This window comes from Gorilla gorilla, chromosome 19, assembly GCF_029281585.2.
Source record: "Gorilla gorilla gorilla isolate KB3781 chromosome 19, NHGRI_mGorGor1-v2.1_pri, whole genome shotgun sequence".
In the NCBI taxonomy this organism is placed as follows: Eukaryota; Metazoa; Chordata; class Mammalia; order Primates; family Hominidae; genus Gorilla; species Gorilla gorilla.
In genome coordinates this window covers 32,350,390-32,359,817 of record NC_073243.2, presented here as the reverse complement: position 1 = coordinate 32,359,817, position 9,428 = coordinate 32,350,390, and the positions used below count along the sequence as shown (strand labels likewise).

Below are 9,428 nucleotides of genomic sequence, written 5' to 3'. Positions count from 1 at the left end.
CAAGCTTATGAGGAAAATATGGTTTTGAGGAAAAGCCTTAAACAATTAAATATACTGGCCAATTTCTGTCAGAACTGTTTGTTTAATACCAAGAACAATTGAAAGGTTATTCATCCCCAAGTGCATCAACAGATGTTTCGTGTAATGAAAGACTGGTGAGAGACTGGAAAACTCCACAAGAAACCTTATATTGTTTGTAAACATTTTTCAATGGAAGGGAAGTATAGCAGGAATTAATCATATGGTTATTCTTAAAACTTTGTATAGGCTGGGCGTGGTGGTTCACACCTGTAACCCCAGCACTCTGGGAGGCCGAGGCGAGCCGATCACTTGAGGTCAGCAGTTCGAGACCAGCCTGGCCAACATGGTGAAACCCCATCTCCACTAAAAAATGCAAGAATTAGCCGGGCATGGTGGCATGTGCCTGTAATCCCAGCTACTCAGGAGGCTGAGGCTGGAGAATTGCTTGAACCCGGGAGGCAGAGGTTGCAGTGAGCTGAGATCACACCACTGCACTCCAGCCTGGGCAACAGAGCGAGACTCCATCTCAAAAAATAAAAAAAATAAAAAGACACCCTGCTGTGAATTGTTTTGCAGATATTGTACAGTGTGTAAGTGTATATTTAAGCCAGATGAATAAATGCCATTAAGTAGATCACCTCTAAAGTCATGGGAGAGGAGTAAGGGGAGGGAGGGGAACTTACAGTCTAGCCATCGTAGGCATATTATTTTCTGATATGCCTAGGACATGTGACATTATATATGTATTCAAAATTACATTATACAGATGCCATACAATGGTTCTCTGAGATGAAGTAGTCCAGGTGGCAACACCATTCCATGTTTTAGACCAAAATGATCTTTTTCATGCTTAAAGACCCAAACTTCTGGGATCTTATTTGAGTAAGTAACTATTCAAGTTATTCTGGTGGCTCAAATATCCTTTTAGAGGAATTATTTGGTCTTCCCTATAGGCCACTTTGTGACCCACCTCTTTTCAGAAACAGGATGGCTTACCTGTGCAACAAGCTCGTGGGTCAGTCCCACAATTTCTGAAACACAGGATTAACTCTGGAACTTCCAACAGTTGTCAGAAAATGCAACCAAACATTTATTGTGACCCAGCACTTGCTGAAAGGTTTTCTAATGCCAATTCCAGCTTTGCCTACCGTTATCTAACTTTTGTCATTGCATCAGGTTGACTTATCAGAAGGCAGTACTTGAGCATTATCTCAACCCCAGTCATGCTTTCACTCCGTTACATAGAAGCGTGATGATTTGGCTTTCATGGATGGTTGAAACAAAAAATATCTAAGTATTTCTAGGCTTCTTTCATAACTCTTCCCTCTCTGCCTAGTTACTCTTTCCCATGGTTCCAGATGACATCTCTCATCATGACTCCATGTCCTCGCCTCTTCTCAGTTCACTGTACGTACGCAGGTCCATATGTGTTCAGCTGCCTAGTGACCTCTTTCTTTGGAAGCCTCACACATATCTGAAATATAACATGCCCAAAACAGTTCCCTTGACCCTATCACCATCAAAACCTGAACCCTAATTTTCCCACTTTTCTCCGTCTTTCACAATTCCTCCAGTTCTGCCTTTCAGAATTTAGAAGTTATCCTTGATACCTTTCTCAACCTCACTTCCCGGCTCCCATCCAAATCTCCCAGTCCTGTCATACCTAACTCTAATATACACCTGGCACACACACACTTCTTTCTCTATCCCCTGCCACCCTTGGGTCCCAGCCTACTTCATCTATCCACTAGACGCTTCACTGGCTTCCTGCCCTGTCTTCCCACTGCTACTCTTGTCTGCCTGCAACTCATTCTACACCCACAACGTGGTGAGATCATGTCTCTCCCCTGCATAAAGCTCTCCAATTTCCACTGCAGTTGGAATAAAGCCATAAATTTCCTACCCATAAACCACAAGGAGATGTGATTTGGCCCCTGCTATCCACCCCACTGCTTACTGGGCTCCAGGCACATGTGTAATCTCTTTCTTACCTTAGGACCTGTGCACAGACTCTGCCCTCTCCCTAGAATTGTTCACCTCCTTCCCTTTTGTAAGTATGGCCAACTTGGTGTCTCCCAAAATTCATACTTTAAGTTCTAACCCCTAGTACCTCAGAACATGTCCTTATTTGGAGATAGAGTCTTTACAGAGATAGTCAAGTTAAAGTGAGGTCATTAAGGTAGACGCTAATCTAATATGACTGATGTCTTTATGAAAACGGAAATTTGGACACAGACATTTATAGAAGAAGAGACAACACAACACAAGAGGTGATCCATAAGCCAAGGAGAGGGGCCTGGAACAGATCCCTCCCTCACAGCCCTTAGAAGGAACCAATCCTGCTGACAACTTGATTTTGGACTTCTGACTTCCAGAACAGTGAGACAGGGATTCCTGTTGTGTAAGCCAGCCAGCCTGTGCCCTTTGTTACAGCAGCCCTGGAAGCTAATGCATCATCATTGAGCCTTCCACTGAGATGCCAGCTCCTCACAGAGGACTTCCTGCTTTTCCTCAAGTAACTCCCCTGTTATCCTCTATGTCAGCCCCTTGTGTGGCAGAGCCTGCTCACCAGATGTCCCATCAACTGCTCCCTACATCTAGCACCGTTGCTGATAAAGAGCCTTGTAACTAATTCTACCCGGTGAGACGAAAAAGCAAATAATGTGCATCACTTTCAGCCTGAGATAGGAAAGTCCAAGATTGCACCAATCTTTCTCTTCTTTTGTGGCAAATGAAGAGGGCTCGTGCACTACCAGGTAGTATAGCCTCCTTTGAGATTGCGGCAAAGAACAAGGGTGCCCTCTGTCAACTATTTTGTTTCACCATCGTATTAGAGGTACTAACATTGCAGTTAGGCAAGAAATATATAAAAGGCATTAAGGATTGGAGGGAAAGACAGAGAAATGGACATTTTGGTGGCAGATATAATGGTTACATATGTAGAAAATCCAAGAGTATCAATAGATAAATTACTAGGATTAAGAGGTTTAGTGAGGTTGCTTAATAAAATTATTTTTTATTTTTAATGTAATAAAATTAAATATCAACTGAGGCTGGGCACAGTGGCTCACATCTGTAATCCCAGCACTTTGGAAGGTCAAGGTGGGCAGATCACTTGAGGTCAGGAGTTTGAGACCAGCCTGGCCAACATGGTGAAACCCTGTCTCTACTAAAAATACAAAAATTAGCCAGGTGTGGTGGCAGTCACCTGTAATCCCAGCTACTTGGGAGGCTGAGGCAGGAGAGCTGCTTGAACCCAGGAGGTGGAGGTTGCAGTGAGCCGAGATCATGCCACTGCCCTTCAGCCTGGGCAACAGAGCAAGACTCTGTGTCAATAAATAAATAAATAAATACCAACTGAATTTCTATATATTAGTATCATTGTTTTGGAAAGTTAACAAATCAATGAAAAGAAGACAATGCAGTGGAAACATTGGCGTGAGACTTGAGTAGGCAACTCATAAAAGAAGAAATACAAATGGCTAAATGTGCATACAAAAAAGTAACAAAAAGCATAATTAAAACCAAATTTAACCCTCAAGACTGGTTAAAATTGTAAAGATCGACAATTTTAAGTGTGGGCAAGTATTTGGAAAACAACGTTAATATACTACTGATGGTCATATACACTGCAACAACTATTTGGAAAGCTGGTAGGCATTATCTACAAAAGTTCAATATATGCTCACTCTGTGGCCCAACACTTCCTTATGCAGCTGAAATATGTGTATGCCTAAACGGGGAGACATAGGCAAGAATGTTTATAGCAGCATGATCCTCAATAGCCAGCAACTAAAATAACCCAGATGTCCATCAACAGGTGAATGGGCAAATTGCGGTATATTCCTCAAATGTAATCTAGTGATGCAATGGAGTAAGATAGAGCAAAAGGAATACGGCTACATGCAACAATTTGGATGAATCTCACTGATATAAAGTTGAGCAAAAGGAGCTGAAAAGAATATATAAAATATGACTCCAGTCATGTAAAGTTTCAAAATAGGCAAAACTAAACTGTAGTGTTTTAGGGGTATTATTCAGGCAATAAAACTATAAAGAAAAGCAAGGGGGTGATGACCATAAATCAAAACAGTGGTCACCTTTGCAGGAGAGGAGAGCTTTATGACTGGGAACGGGACACACCAAGGACTTCTGTGGGGCTGTCACGTTTCTACTTCTGGGCCAGGGTGGTCGTGAGGTGTTTTGTTTCGTTTTGTTTTGAGACGAAGTCTCGCACTGTCGCCCGGGCTGGAGCGCAGTGGCGTGATTTCGGCTCACCGCAACCTCCGCCCCCAGGGTTCAAGCAGTTCTCCTGCCTCAGCCTCCCAAGTAGCTGGGATTACAGGCGCCTGCCACCATGCCCAGCTAATTTTTTGTATTTTTAGTAAAGACGGGGTTTCACTATGTTGGCCAGGCTGGTCTCGATCTGACCTCGTAATCCACCCACCTTGGACTCCGAAGTGCTAGGATTACAGGCGTGAGCCACCGCGCCCGGCCGGTTGTGAGGTTTAATTTACAATAATTCAGTAACCTGTGCATTGGTGTTTACACATTTTTCTAAATAAGTATTACATTTCACAATATAAAAATTTTTTAAAAGCTCTAACACAGGGCTTTTTATTTTATTAAAATTCTAGAAATTACTTCTGGAATTTAGTTGCCAAAAAGTTTTTTTCTCCACAAAATAATTAGCGTTCTTGCTCCACAAAACAATGAGAACCATATAATCTAACATGCTTTACTTTTTTTTATTAGCTGGCAAGAATTACAAGCTAAATTTAGTGCTCCAATGGAAAAGCCAACTCATCTCAGACTTCTGGGTTACACAGTTCTGTGCTCCCTTTAATTGGCTTTGTGTGTGTGTGTGTTTTGTAAACTCTCCTGCCCTAGGTATTTTAACATTTTAAATGTTCTCCTTTGAGAAGTGGGTTTGCATTTTTTCAAGTTACTTTGAAAAAAGCTGCTTCAAAATAGCATGACACAGTGGTTAAGAGCAAGGGCTCTGGTGCTGGCTACTAGCTGTGTGAGGCTGGGCAAGTCACTTCTCTGCTTCTTCTCATTCATCTGTAAATTGAAGGCAGTAATGAGATCTACCTCATGGTTGCTGTATGGGTTTAGTGAGTATATTTAAAGTGCATAGGCAGGGCGCGGTGGCTCACGTCTGTAATCCCAGCACTTTGGGAGGCTGAGGCGCGTGGATCACGAGGTCAGGAGTTCGAGACCAGCCTGACCAACATGGTGAAACTCCATCTCTACTAAAAATACAAAAATTAGCCGGGCGTGGTGGCACACACCTGTAATCCCAGCCACTCAGGAGGCTGAGGCAGGAGAACTGCGTGAACCTGGCAGGCGGAGGTTGCAGTGAGCCGAGATTGTGCCACTGCACTCCAGTCTGGTGACAGAGCTAGACTCCGTCTCAAAAAGCAAAAGATAAAAAAATAAAAAAATAAAAAATAAAGTGGATAGAAGAGTGCCTGGCACATTATGTGTCAGCTATTATTGTTCTCCTAAAGATGTGATGCCAAAATTATTCACAAAGGACTACAAAGATCTGAGTAATTTAAAAGCAAAAACCTCTGAGGCTAAAATATATGCTCTTGGACAGATCTGAAAAAGCATCAGTAATCATCTACATGTCCTTATATAAAAGAAATGGGAATTGTTTCATTCACATGTCACAAAATGAATGTTATTCAATAGGAAACACTTTAAGTTAACAATAAAAACAAAGAAAAATCCCTACCTTCATGTCTGCTCTTTGTAGAACTGGGTGCAATTGAAGAATGTGGAATTTCTATTTTCTGACTGACTTTCTGTGGAACTGCATCCTAAATAATCACTGATGGCTCTCACCTGTGATCCCAGCACTTTCAGAGGCCAAGGTGGATCACCTGAGCCCAGGAGTTCGAGACCAGCTTGGGCAACGTGGCGAGACCCCCCCCCCCCCGCCATCTCTATTAAAAAAAAAAAAAAAGAAACTATTTTTAAAATATGATGAACACAAAAGATCTTGGAGTTAAATACAGTGGATTAAAACATGATTTTCTTGATACTCCCTCCTAAGGCCCTAGCATGGCAGCAGAGAGACAAAGAACAAAGGGGAGAAAGTGACGGATGCATGAAGGGGAAATGACTTAGCCGACTAGAGGCAGCTGACCTGAGGGTCTGCAGTGCAGCCCTGCGGCCCAGCACTCGGAGGCACTGTGTTCTTTGGAAGGTGGAGTTGAAGGACAAAGTTGAAAAAAGGGACTGGAGGAAAATTTGAAGCAGGAGCAGTTAGCCGCTTCCCCTCTTCCATGCCCTCCCTTCCCACTGCAAGATACCAGAGTTCATTTTCTGGACAAAATGAGCCAGAGAAGATCTGGACTCAACCAGCAGGAACAAGAGGAGGTTGAAGGTAACATGGAACACTGGAGGACTCCATTATTAATAAAGTCTGCTGCCAGAGCCGTGAGACTCCTGGCTGCCCTCTCCTGCCTGGTTCTGGGAGGGCACTCAGCCAAACACATAACCACCCAGTGGGTCTGGAAGACCCTCCCTGGAAACACTAAATGGCCCCAGAAGAGACCTCCACATGTTGTTTGTGTTGGGGGTGAGGGGAAGGTTTGCGACATGACACAGCTGGCATCCCACCCAATCTTTCTGAAGATGTCGATCCCCAAAGCCACCAGTCAGTCAGCGTCCCCACCCCAGAGCTCCAGCATCCCACGTAGAACAGAAGCAGACCACTTAGAGTGACAGCGGCATTTTCAGAAAGTGCCCATGGTATGGACACAGACTGAAGAAACAGACTGAAGAAAGCAATTCTGAGAAAACACAGACGTTCAGAAACTAGGGGAAAAAAAAGTTTAATTAAAATTATTTTTAATCAGAAAAAAATGAGGTGAGATACTGTATCTATGAAACAAGAATGTGTTGCAATAAAAAGGAATATTCTGAGAACAAGGAACCACACTTAGAAACTAAAACTATGACAGCTAAAATTACAAATTAAACACAAATTTAAAAGTACAGCCAGAAACTCCTAAAGCTGAATAAGCAACCAAAGACCTGAACAACAGAAAAGACAACCAGAGAATGAGTTCCCAAACCCACATTCGATTACTGCCCCCAGGGAAAGGAAAATAGAGGGGAGAAAATTATCAAAGAAATGATTTCAGAAACTCACAGTTCTGTTTGCAGCAATTCGAGTTGGGCTTCCTTTCAGGGGCAGCAGAAGATTCCCTGATGGTCGTGAGGAGCGTTCCAGTAAGATGAGGACTCAGGAGTGCTCCCACAGTGGGCAACTTGGAGGTCACTGGGTACCCTGGTGAGAGCAATGTTGACAGAGTAGAGGGGCTGAATCCAGGGGGAAGTCTGAGGAGCGAATGGAAAGGAAGAGGAGACAATGTGTGAGCACACACAAGTTTTATAGCGAGAAATAAAATCAACTGACAGCTATGAGAAGGATTTTTTATTTATTATTATTTTTTTTTTGAGAGGGAGTCTCGCTCTGACGTCCAGGCTGGAGTGCAGTGGCGCCATCTCGGCTCACTGCAAGCTCCGCCTCCTGGGTTCACGCCATTCTCCTGCCTCGGCCTCACGAATAGCTGGGACTACAGGCGCCCGCCACCACGCCCGGCTAATTTTTTGTATTTTTAGTAGAGACAGGGTTTCACCGTGTTAGCCAGGATGGTCTCCATCTCTTGACCTCGTGATCCACCCGCGTCAGCCTTCCAAAGTGCTAGGATTACAGGCGTGACCCACCGCGCCCAGCCATAGGATTTTTTTTTTTTAATTTATTTTTGAGATGGAGTTTCGCTCTTGTTGCCCAGGCTGGAGTGCAGTGGTGTAATCTTGGCTCACCGCAACCTCCGCCTCCCAGGTTCAAGCGATATGAGGAGGAATTTTTTTTTTTAATACTTTAAGTTCTACAGTACATGTACACAACATGCAGGTTTGTTACATAGGTATACATGTGCCATGTTGGTTTGCTGCACTCACTAATTCATCACTTACATTAGGTATTTCTCCTAATGCTCTCTCTCTCCTACCCCCCAACCCACGACAGGCCCCCATGTGTGATGTTCCCCACCCTGTGTCCAAGTGTTCTTATTGTTCACTTCCCACCTATGAGTGAGAACATGTGGTGTTTGGTTTTCTGTCCTTGTGACAGTTTGCTCAGAATGATGGTTTCCAGCTTCATCCATGTACCTGCAAAGGACATGAACTCATCCTTTTTTATGGCTACATAGTATTCTATGGTGTATATGTGCCACATTTTCTTAATCCAGTCTGTCATTGATGGACATTTTGGTTGGTTCCAAGTTTTTGCTATTGTAAATAGTGCCACAATAAATACATGTGTGCATGTGTCTTTATAGTAGCATGATTTATAATCCTTTGGGTATATACCCAGTAATGGGATGGCTGGGTCAAATGGTAATTCTAGTTCTAGATCCTTGAGGAATCGCCACACTGACTTCCAAAATGGTTGAACTAGTTTACACTCCCGCCAACAGTGTAAAAGCATTCCTCTCCAGCACCTGTTGTTTCCTGACTTTTTAATGATTGCCATTCTAACTGGTGTGAGATGGTATCTCATTGTGCTTTTGATTTGCATTTCTCTGATGACCAGTGATGATGAGCATTTTTTCATGTGTTTGTTGGCTGCATAAATGTCTTTTGAGAAGTATCTGTTCATATCCTTTGCCCACTTTTGGATGGGGTTGTTTGATTTTTTCCTGTAAATTTGTTTAAGTTCTTTGTAGATTCTGGATATTAGCCCTTTGTCAGATGGGTAGACTGCAAAAATTTTCTCCCATTCTGTAGGTTGCCTGTTCACTCTGATGGTAGTTTCTTTTGCTATGCAGAAGCTCTTTAGTTTAATTAGATCCCATTTGTCAATTTTGGCTTTTGTTGCCATTGCTTTTGGTGTTTTAGTCATGAAGTCCTTGCCCAGGCCTATGTCCTGAATGGTACTGCCTAGGTTTTCTTCTAGGGTTTTTATGATTTTAGGTCTAACATTTAAGTCTTTAATCCATCTTGAATTAATTTTTGTATAAGGTGTAAGGAAAGGATCCAGTTTCAGCTTTCTACATATGGCTAGCCAGTTTTCCCAGCACCATTTATTAAATAGGGAATCCTTTCCCCATTGCTTGTTTTTGTCAGGGTTGTCAAAGATCAGATGGTTGTAGATGTGTGGTGTTATTTCTGAGGCGTCTGTTCTGTTCCATTGGTATATATATCTGTTTGGTACCAGTACCATGCTGTTTTGGTTACTGTAGCCTTGTAGTATAGTTTGAAGTCAGGTAGCTTGATACCTCCAGGTTTGCTCTTTTTGCTTAGGATTGTCTTGGCAATGTGGCTTTTTTGGTTCCATATGAACTTTGAAGTAGTTTTTTCCAATTCTGTGAAGAAAAGTCATT

The 9,428-nt window shown here is 42.8% G+C and overlaps 1 long non-coding RNA gene across 1 annotated transcript in view; it reads right to left on the bottom strand.

The window, feature by feature from the left end:
- LOC129527929 (uncharacterized) overlaps window positions 1-9,428 on the bottom strand; it is a 34,724-nt gene that overhangs the window by 10,919 nt on the left and 14,377 nt on the right. The window contains exon 2 of the long non-coding RNA XR_010131733.1: window positions 7,190-7,377. This is a non-coding gene — a long non-coding RNA (uncharacterized lncRNA). The remainder of the gene's footprint in view (window positions 1-7,189; window positions 7,378-9,428) is intronic.